Genomic DNA, 17,185 nt, shown 5'->3' with positions numbered 1-17,185 from the left:
CAGGGCTGGCTCCCACAGAGCCCCTCAGGTGTGTCTGCAGCAAGTCCCAGCTTCTGGAGGGGTCTCGTTTGATTTGGCACAATGCAAATGCACAGAGATCACCCTGGCTGGGCACGGCAGCGAGGCAAACGGGTCGTGTGGAAATGCTGCACGCTGGGGTATGCAGACAGCGCTCCTGGTGGCATCAACGTGGATCTCATGTGCCCAGCTGGATTTACATCCAGGTGCACACCCAGCGCAATCTCTTTCCTGTTCCCTCTGCTTTGGGGTGCAATGCAGAGACACCAGCACTGGCTCTGTGTGAGCGTAGCTGACATTGAGCAGCGTTTTTCTATTCTGGTGCCATGCTGCACCAAAGCTGCTGTGCTCTCTGCAGAGCCGAGCTCATGTGTGAGCAGTTTACCTGCATTTACGTGGCACTGACACCTGCAAACGTGACCAGGTGAAGGTGCCCCTGCAGCTGGTAAGTGAGGATCCAGCTGTGGGTAAGTAGGAGTTAACTGCAGGTCCTCACGTGCTAAGGAATAAAGTGTCTGATCCAGGAATTACTTAACAAAATGGATTTTAAGTGGCAGGTGAGAAGTAATGATGAGCAACAGCTATATCACCACACAGCACATCATACCAGCACTGACTGTATGTACGATCTGGGAGCCAAACCCTGGCTTTCCCCACACACCTGTGTCAGAAGATTGCATCATCTGACATCAAGGATAGTTCCTGCCGTATTTCTTTCCCATATTACATAGAAATCAAGGATCTGCGAAATGGATGGCACCTACCCAAGTATTTCTCTTCCTGTATCTTTCACACATGATTTCCATCCTAAAATTTCGAGGCTTGAAAGCTTGTTGGCAAAGAAAAGGTGAACCTTTTCAGCTGCTTATTTACAACACCAAACAGGAACATATCCCTTTGCCCAGTGTTTAAATAGACCTTGCTCGATTTAATTCTTGCTTTTAATTTTGCTTTGAGAATGGTATGAATTTTTCAATGTAATTTGGAAAACCTGGTGATCAGTCAGGATTGTATAGTGAATTTGCTGATTTTCATGAGTAGAAGTATCAAATATTCCTTCACTGTTTGCAAGGTGGTGCTCTCTTCTTCATAGGCCTGTCCACTACGAGCATGCCAAGTATCTCTGCTAACCAATACAAGGGAAAAACATTCAGGATAATTTTCAGCTTGCTTTGTTTTAATTGATTTTATACAGTTTGCTGGGTATAATTACTTTTCATAATGAAGTCTTTTTTAAACAAAATCATATATAAAAATAAATCCAAGTTGTCTACTAAAACCTGAAATCTGAATGAATATATCCAAGCCTGAAAGCATAAGGCTTACTTTCCAAACTGTCTGGAGCTGTGCTCAGCTGTATGTCGCTGTGGGGAAGAGGAGTTTGCTTTAAACAGCTTTTATGCCTCTCTAATCCCAGAGCCAACTGGGAACCATGTTGGTCCCTGGCCTCCTTGCAGTAACCTCTGAGCTCTCATTTATGCTTCATTACCTACGGCTCCCAGGAGGCTGATGTCCTGCAGAGGGGTGTAGTATTACCAAGGTGTGGACTCTCTCTGGCTATTGTCCTTCTTTTTGGTTATGTCTCTTGCAGTAGAGGCTAAAAGAAAGATTTTATGTCGCTGCGAGTCATGCATGTGCAGGTTGAGGAGTTCTGCAGCTGAGCTGGCTGTTTTGTGCTCCTGGTGAAGCACAGAGCACCTGGGACAGGACAGGGGTACGAGGTTAACCCTCTGCTGCACAGCTAGGTGCGCTAACTGAACACACAAAGTGTTGCTGGACCCATGCCTTGCTTGGGAGACCGTGGTGGGAATTCCTGATAGGAACTAGGTTTTGCAGAAAGCTGAAGTGAATGCTACCAGGAAGAGTGGCACAGTGGCTGGTGGAGGCTGAAGTGAGTCAGTGAAATGTGCAGGTAGATGGACTGCAGTTCCTGGAGATGATATCAAGTGCAGGTTGTCATCTGAACATGCAATGTTTGCGGAGTCATTCCTATTTCCCTCCTTTTTTAGATCCACCTTCCACCATCTTTGTTCCACAGTGTTTTGAATACTCTTGCTGCACCAACATATTTAAAAGAAGTGAAAATCACAGAAATCAGAAAGGGGCGGGGGGGGGCCTGTTAAGTCTAGATTAAGTGTTGAATCAGAGCTCAAGTTTTTTAGTTCTAATTTTAATGTTGCATCACTGGTCTACCTATAATAGGAGCACAGGATTCATGCCTATGCCAAGGCAGATTTATTCTTGCTGTACTATACGTTTTGGTGTGCTTTGTCCTGTCTGTATGCAAATACCTTGAATGATGATATTTCCATCTATACCCTCCAGAGATTATTCCATGGGCTAATACATTGTATGGTCAATGCATATTTTTTCCTAAGAAATAATTCTGCATGAGGTTTACTTCCTTTCTTTTTTTTTTCATTGTATCTATCTCAAAATCTTTTCCTCTCTTTGTGATTATTCTTGGACTTTTTATCACGTATACTTGCTCTAGCAGGAAAGAGATCACTCTGAGAGTGGATTTCCTATAATAACAGAGTGGACATATATTTCCTATGGTTGTGGTGGAACAGCTAATGACCAAGTAGCTGATAAAATGTGCACTATTCACTACTCATATTGTACCCACTATGTTTATTTTTAAAACTGTTGACATCTCTTCTAAGCTCTTAGAAAAGACAAGTCTGCGGCACTGTTGAGAAACGGTTTCAATTGGTATGAGATTGACTGGCACGCGGTTTAACTCACAGTCTGTGTGTGTGTTAGGCTTGTGTTGAGGGGAGAGGAGTGTCCTTTGCAAGCAGGGACAAGCACTGTGGCTGAAGTCGTTTTACCTGCTGGAGCTTCAGATGAACAAAGCAGGGAGCAGGAGACACTCCTGGGTACATTTTCCATCAACGCTTTCAGGTGGGGAATAATGGGATCAATCCAGAGGCCAGGGACTAGACTCCAGTTAAAAGCAGCTGGAGCTTTTTCCTTTGATTGTTACGTTAAGTTTAAGCCAGCTAAAGAGTGGATGTTTGAACAGTGGCTGACATGATTGGCAGGATGGTTGTAAAGTCAGGACCATCTGAAAGTGCAAATAAGCAGTCCATGTTGGATATGACAGAGGAAGGGAGCTCGTGAAGGGTGTAAAGGATGGATAGCTGTGGTCAAAGCAGCTTCAGAGCGTTGTGTTTGCAGTAGCATTCTGGAGCGAGCTCAGCTGTGCCAGATTACATTGTTCAAGGTCAGGCATTTTTCAGGGAGAGTACAGGAGCTAGACGTGGCGTGAGGGGAGTTTCAACTCTGCAGCTGCATGGGAGGAGAAAAAAATCCAGATGTTAGCACTGGGACTCAGACTGTAATAATCGCTGTGAGGCTGAACAGGCTGTCGTCAAAAGGGACGCCCCACTGCATGTTCCTCCCAATTTCATTAATTTTCATGGAGCCATGCTGCCAGCAGGGATGGGGAGCTGATCCATCTCAAACGTCACCCAGGAAAATTGAGTTACACTTAGGCTGGCTTAAAATGACGGAAACTGCCAACTCAGACTGCTCTCTGAAGACGATACCCATGCTGCAAGCCTGAGTGACAAGCAGAATAATGGCGTTGTCTACAGAGATTGAGAAACCAAGTGGGGAGGAGGAATTGCAGCTCTACTGTAACCACCCTGAACTTCAGCTGACAGCTAGACACCCATGAGGAGATGTCAGAGAGGCAGGCCCAGATTTTAGCCTGTAAAGGAGGAGACAAGTCTGGAGCAGAGAGAGAGGTCCATAGGTCATCAGGATAGAGAGAGCAGACGAGTTCGGATTGGTGGATAAAATTACTTGCATTTTTTTCTTGCCTGTATCAGAATTCTTTCCAATATGTCAGTTGATGTATTTCTGTTAGAGAATTGCTTCACACTCAGCATATTGCAGCAGATTGATCTTCATCAAGATCATGACGTGATGTCCAGTATCTGGAGATCTAAACTGCGCTGGCCTCTCCTCTGAGTTTGGGGTATTGTAAACTCATGCTCCGTTTGCTCTTTTCCATGCTTCTGCTCTGTGTTTTTATATTTTGGATTATTTCTCTTCTGAGAGATTAGCTGATCATTTTCCAGTGTGCATTTTTTAATTTCTTCAGGGGCTCTGAATTATTTCTTGCTATCCTTGCAGTGATGTACGCAGTGCTTCTCATTGTGCAAGTGAAATGAGGTTTGTGTAACCTCATGGTATGTATACCTTACAGCACAACGGCCACATAAGCTGAATGAATATAGAAGATAAGATGTTTCTTTTCAGCAATAATGATCGTCTGAGTATTTCAGATTATATAATTTGCTGTTTAGCCTGTCTGGCCTCTTCTAGTCTCTGTTTCCTTCCCATATACACCTTGTGACATTGTGTTTAGTTCCTATTTCCTTGGTGGTAAGAAATCTTATGGATTTTGTATAAAAGTTATGAGGAGTCAATGACATCTTTAAAACCATGCTGTCAGTATTGTACAGTGACTTAAACGTCTTGCAAGTCATCTGCAATGCATTTACAGGACATGACAGTTATATTATCAAGCATTACAGATTATTTCAAACATGGACTGTATATTGTATTATAAAAATTGTCCTTTTTCATAAATGGCTTAGGCATGCTCTGAAAACATATTTAATAAAATGAGCGGCCTTTGTCACCAAATAAAGGTAATTTTGCTGGCTGTTGACAAGTTATAAAGCCACTCAAAATAAATGACACTATTTGTGGATATACAATAAACAATCTAGTAGAATATTAGTAAAACGCTGTGCATTTGAGAGGGTATTTTTCTAATCAAATTTAAAATTGTATTTCTATTATGAAATTTCCAACATCCTTTAAAAAGTATTTGGAATAAAAACTACCTTGAAATTTTTAGATTGCTTTGATCATATTTGAATATGTTGCAAACAAATAGAGCCACTTGGAAATGGTGTATGTATTTGCAAACACTTCAGTAAAAAATGAAAATTTTAGAAGTATATGACATGCTAGGGGAAAAATATTTAATAAAAAAATGCCCAAGTTTTGAAAAAAAAGTTTTCAGTGGGTAAAACTACTGTATTTTACTCCATTAGAATAAGATAATGTTCTTTTATAGAATAAAATAAACTGAAATTTTATAGAATAAAATACTTCCTGGAATAAAATAGTGGAAAGAGAGGAGGTATTTTTCTAATACATTGGAAGAAAGGTTGAAAAGTCAATGAATTGAAGGCCTTCTGCCTGGACAAACAGAGGAGTGAGAAACACCAGGGGAGAGAATTATGAAAGCAAGAGAGAACTTTTTCATCTTAATTACAGAAAGTTTCCATTTTGATTAAGCCCATTTTCCAGTTCAGACTATTTTGCTAGGAGGAATTTTACCTAAAGTTGCAAAGAACAGATAGCCACCTTACCTGAGTATTAGGTTAGCCCTCTGCTGTTTATTAATAGATGGAATTGAAAAATGATAAATCAGTTGTCTGTCTTGGTTTAATTGTATCTATTAAAGGCATTTATTAGTGTTTCCAGGAAGAAATCAGAGATGGCCTGGGTTTGATTTAATTGTTTTGTGTGGACTGATGACAAAGGATGCGCCAGTTGGAACAGGAGTGGTAGTTTGTGTGATGAAAGTGTCGTCTCCAGCCGCAGAGGCACCAGAGCAGGCTGGGGAACCTGGATAACCCCCCGCCCTGGCCGCTCCTAGGGCCGTCCCAGGAGAGCCTTCAGCCCCATGGCGAAGATGAGTACGTGGACAGGCTCCCTGGAGCACCCCACAGGCTGCCCTAGGGGAATGGGACTCACTATGGGATGCAGGGAAGAGCCTTTTGGGATTACATGAGAGAGTGTGTGGGATTTTTAGGGGATGTCCCAAAGGTGGGGAAAGGGAGGGATCAAGAAAGGAGGGATATGGGAATAGCCCAGCCAGCCAGAGGGGAACAGGAAGGGGCTGTTGGTGCTGCATGTGCTTGTGTGAGTGCTGAGTGCGTCTGTGCTGGTGTGCGTGGCCGGCCACGTGCATGTATGTATTGTATACGGGTATTTGCCTGTGCACCTGTTGGGAACACGTGCCCAGCCTTGCTGCTGGCTGGACCTGGGGGCATGTAGCTGTGGCAGCCTTGCCTCAATCAGGCTGCTGGGCTTGGTAAGCCCTGCAACACTGAGCACCCTGAAGAAATCACCAAATGCATATCATACAGTGCTCTCTGTCAAAGGTGCGAAGTTCATTTACTATTGAATAGACTGTAGCACTTTCTATGCATGTATTCACAGACAGCGGAAAACTCCTAGTGTGCTAACTTTGCTGAAGAAGCTAGTGGAGTTCTTGCTATAAGCATTATATTAGTATTATTCAATGTATTGTACTGACATATGTACACATAGTATTGATATATTGTATATTGTGTATATTAATATTCTTTGATGTATTGTACTGTAGTTCTTTCCATGTTTCCAAATTGTGTCAAAGTTAATATCCCATCACCTAACTATACATTTAGCCTCTCTCCTGTTCTTTTTGGCGTGGTCTGGAAGTAAAGCACAGCAATGGTAGCCAGCTGAGAGCCTCACTGTTTAGACATCTGAGGGTGAGTGTTGCCTCTGTGGAAAGAATACTGCTCTTTTGCCCTCTTGAGGTAAAAATAAGATGCGCATTTGCAAGCGGAGCACACTGGGATGGAAAACCCTTCATAAAATTCATGTATGGTCTTCCGCAGGTGCACACCTTTGCAGAGCACTGTGGTCGGTTGACGCAACCTCCGTGCCTTGGGTACGTTCAGAGGTTCCCAGGGCAAATCGTAATACGATGGTGTGTAGCAGGCAGCATCCAGTTATTGTCAGTTCCTTGTGCCTGTGTATTTGGGCCCCACACTGCTAAAGTGCCCCAGGAGCACTCGGAAACTGGATCTCTGGGTGTATGATATTTTTGGCCAACACAGCCAAATATGAGAGAAAAGGCAAGAGGAGCAGGAGGCTGGAGCATAATAGTTTGCCTGCCCACTCCTGACCCTGCCTGCTTGCAGCTTGGCTAATCCGTCCCTGCATGTATTTTATAACCCAAATTACGTAGACTAAGTACTCCTATATTTGGAAGGACCCTCACCTCCTGCAGCGCATCTCATCAAGAGTTGCAGAGAGGTGACTTTGCACAGCCCTGTGTATGTAAACGTAAATTTAATATGCAGGAAAGGATGATAATACCTTAGAACTGACCTTCGGAATTGCTTTTTTTGTTTTGTTCTACTTGTTTTTCATTCTGTGCAGGTTCTGAGAGACAAAGGCAGCTCTCTGTTTTTAATTACTCCAAGTAGCTTGTAAGTAGCTGGAACAGCTTTTTATGCAACCTGATTTGAATATATTCCGGGCTGCAGATAGACACCTATTTTAAAGGCACAGCATGCTCATCGTGGCTTTCTGCCAATCAAACAGTTGTCACTTGCTAGACAGTCCTAAACAACTTCTGCTCCTTCCTCAATTTGCTGTCTGCCTGACTGATGGAAACGGCAGGGCTTCTCCCCTTCCCCCTCCCCTTTCTTTTCCCCTGAGCCAGTGTCACCACATGGCAGGAGAATTCAGGCACTGCTGCTGAGAACAAGGCACTGCTTGTGCTGCTGGCCCCAGGGCTTGGATAAGGACCCCTGAAACAGAGCAGAGCAGATTATTGGTGTAATTCCCCAAGAATCCCCTGCTTTCCACAGCTCCTTGGGGTGGGTATGGAGGTGAAGAGGGTTTAGTTAGTTTTATTTTGCTTTTTAAACTTTTGAAGTTCTCTCAAGACTGACAAAAATGAAATCCAGATCTGTTTTTTCTTAACTCTGGGCAGCCAGATTATGTATAGATTGTGTGAGTATTGTGGTCTGGCCCTGTAACAATAACACTCAGAGACCTAATCTGAAGCAAAGCTAACATGATAAGTGCATGGAAATATTTATTTTTCTGTTTTATCTCCATGGCACAGTTATGGAGAAGCTTGCTACTGTATCAAACCAGCAGTCAAGCACCCAAGGTAGCTCAGCAACCCTACAGAAGACTCAGCTGAACCTCGGTATCTTTTGCTCCATTTCGTCCCTCACCTCTTTTTGGATTCCTCACTTGTTTGCTGGGCTATAGGCTCCAAGCATTTTGAAGAAAATTCCAGGAATGTTCTCTCTGGGCTACTGGAAATATTCTAACTTCAGGTTCCTGATTTTGAGACTTTGAGCCTTCAGTATCCTTTATGGTTTTATGTACATTGTAAAAGACTTTTCTTTAGCCAGTGACTTTGTCTTAATTCAGTCAAAATTTGGCTGCTGGCCATCTGGGGCAAAGACACATAGTAGTATCAGTCCTGCACTTTATGGTTCATTATTATTTGTGGTTTCTAGAATTTTTCCACTTAAGATTTCAGGCAAGCTTTGCACAGCCAGCTTTGCTAAACTTTTGACCCTGTGATGAAGAAAAAAGGTACCTGAATTCAGGAAAGTAGTACACAGAGCACCTCCTCTGAAATATTACTTCTGATGGTTGGGATTCTTAATTATATCCTTAATATTGCTAAATGTAAAATTCTTTTTTCCCTTGGAAATAGAAGTTGTTACTGATTATCCCTTATAACTGATGATGTCTTCTATAACCAACCATCATCTCAGAGACTTTGGGTGCAAGATACTTTTTGTCTGTCCGTTCTTCCTTTGCTTGGCTTAGGTGAGATGCAACACTCATGCTAATCCATGAGGAGAAAAAGAAGGGAAAAGAAAGGTTTTCCTCCATGTCTCTCCTCTTTGCTGTATATTTTGTTTCAGACTGAGCCCTTTGCAAGAGTTCAAGCTACTGAAGGAGACTGGTCATGGCATGAAACACTTTATTCTACCCCATTCCTTTTCTTGTTTACTGTTTCTTGTTTTAGCTGTTGCCTGTGTCTTTTCCTAGAACTTTATCTGAAGAATGCAATGGGGTTTATTTAAATAATTATCTCCAATGATAACTCACTGCCTGCCAACAATGCCTTCTCTGTGTCTATGGTGACCCATGCATGGTATTCAGGTTCTTTATACTCTGATTTCTGGGCAGTTCTAGAAATGAAGAATCAGAAGATGCCCTGTTGGGTTGTTCAGCACATGTCCTTGCCAATGTGGACATAGGATATTCTGTAATTTTTCCTATATAATATCAACTATATTCTTTAGTATTTCCATTTGTCTAGTTTGTTTTCTGTTTCCTGCTCTAAGTCCTAAACATTAAGGTAGTGCACTTTTAATCTTTTCCATTTTTCTACTACTATTAGTAAAATAGATGTCACCCATAAAAATCTACTCTGTGCCTCTGACTTGCTCTCCTGTGAGGCCACCCTATGACTGTAAGTCTCCTTAATCTATTCTATGACAGCATGTGTCTAACTACAGAAATTTTCTCCATTCTTTATGTTTATGCAGTTCAAATATGTTTAAACATCTATTTGTCTTTCCATCTTTGTCAAATGTTTGCCCTCAGCTTTTTCAATTTTTTCCTTGCAAGGCAAGTTTTCCAGGCCCTATGTCTTTGTGTTTGTTTTTGGCTTTTTCTCAGAAGTCACAATCTGTCAATGCTAGAGCTAGTTGGGAATTTTCCAATGAAAAGCTTATTTGTTTTGTTTTTTAATTGAAAAGTAATTTTTGTAAAATTGGAGACACTTATCTTGCAGAAGGTATTTGCTCTCCCTGGCCCTAGATATGTTTTAGGTTGGTATCATCTGAACAGACACATTAAGTTTTGTGAAACCAAATGGAAGCTTCTTGCTTCTGGTTAACTGGCTGTAATATCTAAACTGTTCTTAAATAGTTTTTTGTGGATGACATCTAATCACATGGCAGCCCCTCATCTGTTTGAAACGCTGTGCTGAAAATCCCAACAGTGGAAAACAGTGGAAGATCATGGGAGATATACAAATTGGCCGAGGCTTCCTCCTGCAGGAAAAAAAACCCAACCCAAACATTATGTATAGTGGCCAGTAAGGAAGAAAGGGACAATTATCAAACTAAGATGAATATTGGTGGTATTGTCTGCCTTTCCCAATGGCAGTGTCACGGCGTAGTTACAATCCCGGCAGCTGTAGGTGTTCCCTGGTTTCAAACTCAGAAATGTTCTGAACAGCTTCTTGCTGCTGCAGGTCAGCAGCAGGTTCATTCATTACTATTATTACTGATTTCCCAGAAAGATGCGCTTAATTAAGCTGGCTGCTACCATCACATGAATTTTAAGGCAAACTGCTAATGTGAGCTATTTATTCCATGCACAATTGAACACACTGCCAATACTGCCTATAATAATACAGAAATGTTGTTATGATTACTAAGAATGTGTGCTAAAAGACTGAAGACATTTTGTCACTTGGCATCCGTAAGGTTTAAAATATGTTGGCTAGGGTTTAGCATTTAAAATGCTTAAAAAAAAATAAAAGAAAAAAAGAATAATTGTTACTAAAATATCTCACCACTCCTAAACACATCACGTCCTAGCAGGGCAACTGGGCAATTGTTGTAGCTGGCTCTAGCACTTCTCTCCAGGCACTATTTTTTGTATTTCCCTCTTTTGCCTGTATTGGGCTCTCTTATATGTATTTACTGCAACACAGGGTATGCTGGGACAATCCAGAGGAAAAAGAAAGCTGGGGGATGGAAATTCAAAGCCTTAGGATTAGCAATAACAAATTCTCAATTATATTTTGATATGTTTCTTCAAAATCCCTTTGCATACACAAGGCTCCTTGAGTGAGCTCGTTATATCCTGGTATGTAGAACTGTATTTCGCCATTGCTCAGCCAACACTAATGTATTTATTATTCATCTGATACTAGACTAGGCTTTAAGCTGTGTAATGCTTTCTTTACCATTTCATTGTTTATTTGTTTTAATGAATACCCATGAGCCAGAGTCTGAATGGAGACCTGTTGTTTTACTCATGCTTGGCAGGAAAGAATTCAAAAGAAAGCATCTTTTTTTTTCTTTTTTTTTTTTTTCCAAGGTGCTAAACTCCTAACTGGAAGTTATTTAAATGACAGCATTATTTCTTCTCCTTTTCTGGATATTCATGTGCAAAGATATTGGAGCACTTGGCACGTTGCAGAATGAACCTTTTTTAACATTGTTTTATATCATGGTGGTAACACAAAACCAGGCACTATGAAAATTCTAGTTCATCGCTACTTCAGTTCAGTCCAGAAAATAAATGCACCCAATCATTGCTAGCATTGTTTATGAATTATCAAATTTGAAATTAATTAATATCTCTGAAAACAATGCCTCTGAGAAGGTCTTAAAAAAAAGTACCAGTTGAACATCATGCCCGTGTGTGATGTTGGATGTACAAGAGCTAACTCAACTCTTAGAAACCAAAGGAATACCAAAAAGTGAAAACAAAGTTGCCTTTGTACAAGAAAATAGAAAGAAACTAAAAGAAACTATTTAATCATGCTCCAAAATACCAAAATGGGAAGAAGATTCTTGAGAAATAGAGGTCTAATTGATAGATTACAGTATAGTGTGGTGCAAAGCTGAAGCGAAGGTGTGACACCATAAGAAACAGAAAGCACGGGATTGTGGCAGTTAATGAAATCAGCCATTTGGACAAGTGATGCTGCCTAATTCAGCCTTTCACCCAATCTGCTCTCTAGCCAAGGGTGGGAGAACAGACCGGGCCATCCACGTGGTCCCTTTCTACCAGCAGGATCCTTGAATCTGCCCGTTGGTGATGCCGGGTCAGGCACCAGCTCCCCGCACAGCTGCGCGTACCTCCCCGCCTGGGCTCAGCACGGGAACGTGCCCCCTGAGCAGCAGCCTGGCGAGGGAAAATTGGGCTCCTTTCCCTCTGGGGCTCACACTGAAAAAATATACAACCACTTTCATTTTCCGTTTCTTGCGCAGTTTGACTGACTGGGCTCACAGTTGGGACTGAGTAGATTGTTTCTGTGTGAGCAGCTGAGGTATCCGAGTTTGGCCTATATACAGCTACAAAGAGTTTAAAATAAAATATTGAGATAAATCAGCGGGAGAATGGAAAAATCATGCTGTATAAGGCAGAACGTGTACACCGTCTGTGAAGTTAAGGCTAATGATAATAGGCTTGCACATTGGTAAAAACAATAGGGTTTATTGACAGTGTGTTAAGTTTCTGTTATTGTAATGCTAGAGCGTATACAGGCGTGTAAGCGTGGTAAAGTGACACAAGCCAGGCCAAACCTTGATAGGCTTGTGAATTCTGCCAAAATACTTCAGTATGACAACTGGAAAATGTAGAGGACGAGATTGAACTGAGGGAGAAATAAACAGTGGAGAAAGCAACACTGGAGCTGCACTGGCCATGTGCTCTGTAAAACAAAAGCAGCTTGTGTGGGAGCCCCCATGTTAATGTTCCTGTTGGGTGAAATTCCATGTACTTTGTTATTGAAAAAAATCCTCTCAAAGTTGGTCTTCTATTAAGGCAAGTGGCAGGTAATTATAATAATTAATAATAAAGTATGCTGAGGCTGACTAGATTGTCTTAGGACAATGATCTCCCTAGCTACATTTTACTAGTAAATAAAATAGATCAGAATTTGTTCCCTGGCCCTGAGGCCAGAGCATGACTTGTGTCTAGAGAGATAAACATTTGTTCCTAAAATAGGCTGGATGAATCTGCACCGCTGGTTGGCACCGACCTTGGACGTGGGCTAACCCTTAGCCATCACCAAGCACGGCTGTCGCACAGAACTTCAACATGTCTTCTGGTTCACTCGGGCTTTTTGAGGAGCAGCAGGACAGAGGACCTTCTCTAGCTGTCCTTGGCTGGACTTCAGCTGAAAGGTAAAGTAGTTACGTACAAATGATCATAGGATCTTTTCAAATACTATTTTCTCAACAAGAAAAAGGGAAAGGCTGCAATATCAGATACAATGTGAAATCAGTACAGCTTACTGAAAATGAATTTTAAGGAAATACTGGGTTATTGAGAAAAAAAGATATTTTTTTCCCCACAAAACAAATCTCATTTTTCTTGGGTCTCTGCACTGGAGTAGAAGTGGGTGAGTGGGACCCTAAGCCTTGCTGTGCACTCCTCAGCTGTTTGGTCCTTTTTTCAGTGGCTCCAATGCAAAAATGCATAAGCAAATTCTTCATCTGGGACCAGAAACCAGGTATCCCCCCAAAACAGAGGCTCTACTGTTAGCTAGACCACAGAGTCAGGCTTTCTTAGTTTCTGTCTCTCACTTGCCCCAAAAGATGAGGCGTCGCAAGAAATGGAAGAAGTTTGATCCCAGCGCAGTCTTGGCTGTCTCTTGGGGTACAGGAGCAATCACATCAAGTCCCCTCAGCCTGCTCCGGTGCCACACGTCCGGCACAGGGAAGTTGGTCTTGGCTACTGTCTCTTAGTACCGGTGTAATAAAAAATGATAATGACTGTGGCTTTGCATATGGTGAAGAAACTTTGATAAAGAGGCTTCATGAAAATGGATATATTTAAAAGACTTCTGCAGTTTTTTGAGAGTCAAGATATTTTGTGTGAAATGAGGACAAATCATTTAATGTGGTTTTTTTTACCCACAGCTTAAATGAAGGCTTCAGAAAAATGAAAGGGACACCTTTAAATGAGTGCTAGCCATTTTCTACTGACCTCTGGATATTTCAGTCCTGCTTTGGAAAAATAATAATAATTTTTTATGATTTCTTTCTCAAGTGGCTTTTTACTTAAACAGATGCTTTCATTTGTAAGATGGAAACCTTTTTTTTTATTTATTTTCAATAAAATGCCAGGCTCTAGTGAAGAGAAAATGCAAATCTAAAATCACTCATCTCCTCTTTCTTGCAAACACAAAAATCTTTTGTTCCTAAACAGAAATTAAGTGGGGGAGAAAAAAAAAATCCCAACCCCATGACTTGAAAGAAAATGTAGCAATACTTATCAAGCTCTCCCTCTCTTTCCTTAGTATTTAGAAGGCTCAATTATATTTTCTTGTTGGCATTAAGGTTCTTAATTATGCAGTTGTCTGTTTATTTTGAATAACTGAAAGGCTGTGCCAGAAAATGGAGCAGAGAGGGGAAAAAGAGAGAGGGAGAAGGAAAAGATAGAAACTCATTACCTCTTGCAAACTGCTAATCATTGTAAATGGCCACAGAGGCCAGAGGAGACTGCAGAAAATTACTATCAAGCGTGAAAGAATAAATATACCCTAGACTACATTACTGGGGGGGAAAAAAAAAAGTAAAGAAATCTTCTTGGTACTAAAGCAACTAGACTGGAAAGAGTAATGGAAATGAAGCACAGTAAGGGGTCCTGGCAAGTCCTGTATGCAAAAAAATAAATAAAGGGAGGTAGAAAATGGGGAAAGAAATTGATTTTATCATCATGTGCTGAATATATTGGCAGAACCCATCTCTATATCAGAGGGTGCTCTTGGTCTTTTATTAGCAAGGCTCCATGAAGCGTCGTTGTTTAGTTTTCCATGTCACCTCCCCACCTGTTCCCCTCTGCTTCCTCCACTGGGTGTGAGCTGCAAGAGGGAGAGCAGCTCTGCTTCCCAAACCAACCGGCAGTGGGTCGCTCTGCTGAGTCAAACGGGCAGAAAGCATCAGCCCAGCCGCCTCAGAGAGAGAGGCAGTGATTTTTGGCTCTGCCTTTGACCTCCAGCTCAAACTCTTCGCCCACGGCTGTGCTCTTGAGGATGGATCAATGTCAAGGATTACAAAAGAGACTCGGCTGGATGCAGATAGAAAGCTCCAGGCGTTGAAAATAATATCAAGGTACTGGCCTTTGCAGGCCCTGCTTCATGAATTCTTCACAGCGCTGGCCCCAGTGGTCCCTGAGCCATTTAAGGGGTTTATTGCTTGCTCGGCAGCCCAGGCTAAAGCCATGTTGCTACCAAGTGAATTCAGTGCTAAATATTAGCACTGTAGCTAAGAAAGCTTTTCCTCTCCGTTTTTACCTCTATCAATATTAAAGATGATACAAGTAAGTCACTGGATGGGAATATTGCTCCTAGAGTTCAACAGAGAGACCTGCTGAATCAGAAGAGCATAATTTAATGACTTATATTTCACAGGAAAGGAAAAAGAAGTATCTGTGCAAACAAAAGAAAAATGAGCTTCATTTTGCTAAAGAACAGTTTAGAAAAAGAGGCTCAGATTGCAGAAAAATTGTGTCCTGCAGCCTGGGATTTTTTCCTGGTTATGTTTATGTCTTTTTATATTCAGAGTTAACTTACATTCAGGACTTTCTTTTGTTTGGATTCTGGTTTTGAAAATGCTAAGCTGATAGAAAATCATGCAAACTATACTCGATGTCCTCAAAAACATAAAAGAAACATTTACGTTGTCTAAAAACCCTAAAAATATACGTCAACATTTATGTTAACATTCAGCTAAATTTCCAAAGGGAGTTCCTACAGTTCCATATCCAAATCCTTGCACGTACAGTTATTGTTTATGCATACAAAACCTAGAAATAGCCAGTTGTCTGGGCGCAGTGGCAAGGCATGTTAATTTTTTCCTTTTTTTTGAGAATTTATTTGATAACTTTTGTGTTTTAAGATGGAATTTGTTTATTCAAAACCAGCGTTACCTGTTTTGACACAAAGTTTCAGACCAAGTAGTGTTTAACTGTGACTCTGCTTAAGGCAGCAATGGGTTGCACAAGACTCTTGGCTCAGCCTCTGCTGAGGGTCTGTACTACCCTCCTTATGGTGCCAAATGGTCTTGATTCTGGATAATTTTCTATCCTAAATTCTGGATGTGCAAAACACAACTCCAGCCAAACGAAAAGTTTCTTTAATTCCTTCCTCCTGCCATCCTGAAAGCAGCTTTATTACTGTGCCCCTCCTGGTCACTGGGACTGGCGCACGGAGCCTGGGCTGGATGGGTGAGTGGTCTCTTGAGGGGAGGTGTGATTAATTCTCCAGGATGTCATTTTGAATGGGGGTGTGAGGGGGTGTCCCACATGAGACTAATTTCTTCTGTGATGAAGGAATTTTCTGAAGAATTTTTGATTCTGTAGGGCTTAGATACATATGAAATATTCTTGTCTTCTCTATTTTGTCTTCTCTATTTAGCATAGAAAACTAGGGTTTCTAAGTTGTTGATTAGCAGTAAAGCTTTCTCCTAAAGTTCTTTCTTTTTCCCTATATTATGTGCAGTGCTGAGCACTTTCCACCACTGGTGCAACGTTCAGCAGCTCACCGTGGTGAAATTTCTTCAGTGAGAACATGAAAGATGGATGCTTGCAGATGGCATGTGTGAAGAGCATGCTTTCTGTACATGTGGCAAGCTAAAGTCAAGTAAGCACAACATTAAGCATCTGTTTTATGTTACCATTTTATAAAATAAAAGGCTGCTTGCTTACCTGTTAGCAACCATGTGCTCCTGGATGCAGCACCAGCATTAGAATCTTGTCGGATTTTCTTGGGAGAACTAAACTCTCTTGTGATGTTCAACTCAATTCTCTTGTGAGGTCCTGGGTGAGAAATGTATTGTGTGAATACTTCATTCTGTATCGGCTGGTTTAGCATAATGCTAGTTAGTTTGTGAAATCTCTTGGGAAAAGGGTGAAGAGATTTAAATGGAGGCACTATTTATTAGTATGGAGAAAGGGGAGAGCAAAATTTAGATTCTTCTCTAATTCTCGAGTTTATGCTTATGGGAAAAATACATGTAGCCTACAGAGATGGGCATGTGCATGACTTGATGTTAATTTTATACCAGAGGCCAGTTGTTCATTAATTTTTTAGGAGGCAGTTGATATATTTTTATAGTTAGAAGGAATGGGAAGTGAGGCTGTTCTGGGGAAGCCCTTGCTGGTGATTCTGGGTTCTGCACTTCCCCTGTGGGGACTGTTAGATCTGTGTTGCCGTTCTAGGACTTGGGATAAGTGCTTCCATGTTGGATCATGTATATGTTGATCTAATGAAAACCATAAGAGGTTCATTCCTCAAGTGATGTTCAGTTTTAGGCCAAGTTTACAAATGCTGGACCTGACATTTTCCTTTGGCTGATGTGGCTTTTTCTTAACCCAAACCTACTATGTTCTGCTTATCAAAACAACAGCACATCAGAAACTTTGTTGGACACATACCCAGATCAGGAGTGCTAATAGCATACTTACCTGACTCTGTAGTGCGTTTTCTAACCCACATGTCTTTCCCATCCTTTCACTTTTATTCCTACTTTATCAATCCATTGTTTGTATTACATTCTGCAGTTCGTTTCAG

The 17,185-nt window shown here is 41.4% G+C and overlaps 1 long non-coding RNA gene across 3 annotated transcripts; it reads left to right on the top strand.

Moving 5' to 3' along the window:
- The first annotated feature begins 2,836 nt into the window (after positions 1–2,836).
- Positions 2,837–16,255, top strand: LOC129203741 (uncharacterized). 3 transcript variants are annotated; one of them, XR_008576133.1, is made up of 3 exons: positions 2,837–2,925; positions 12,616–12,794; positions 13,533–13,605. It is a non-coding gene; the product is annotated as an uncharacterized LOC129203741 (long non-coding RNA). The 3 variants fall into 3 exon arrangements; XR_008576134.1 differs by lacking the exons at positions 2,837–2,925; positions 13,533–13,605 and adding exons at positions 3,878–4,006; positions 16,115–16,255; XR_008576132.1 differs by lacking the exon at positions 2,837–2,925 and adding an exon at positions 3,878–4,006.
- Positions 16,256–17,185: the final 930 nt, after the last annotated feature.

The sequence above is a fragment of the Grus americana genome, chromosome 2, assembly GCF_028858705.1.
Source record: "Grus americana isolate bGruAme1 chromosome 2, bGruAme1.mat, whole genome shotgun sequence".
Classification (NCBI taxonomy): domain Eukaryota; kingdom Metazoa; phylum Chordata; class Aves; order Gruiformes; family Gruidae; genus Grus; species Grus americana.
The sequence above is the reverse complement of the archived record's forward strand: the minus strand, read 5'-3'. Positions and strand labels throughout refer to the sequence as shown.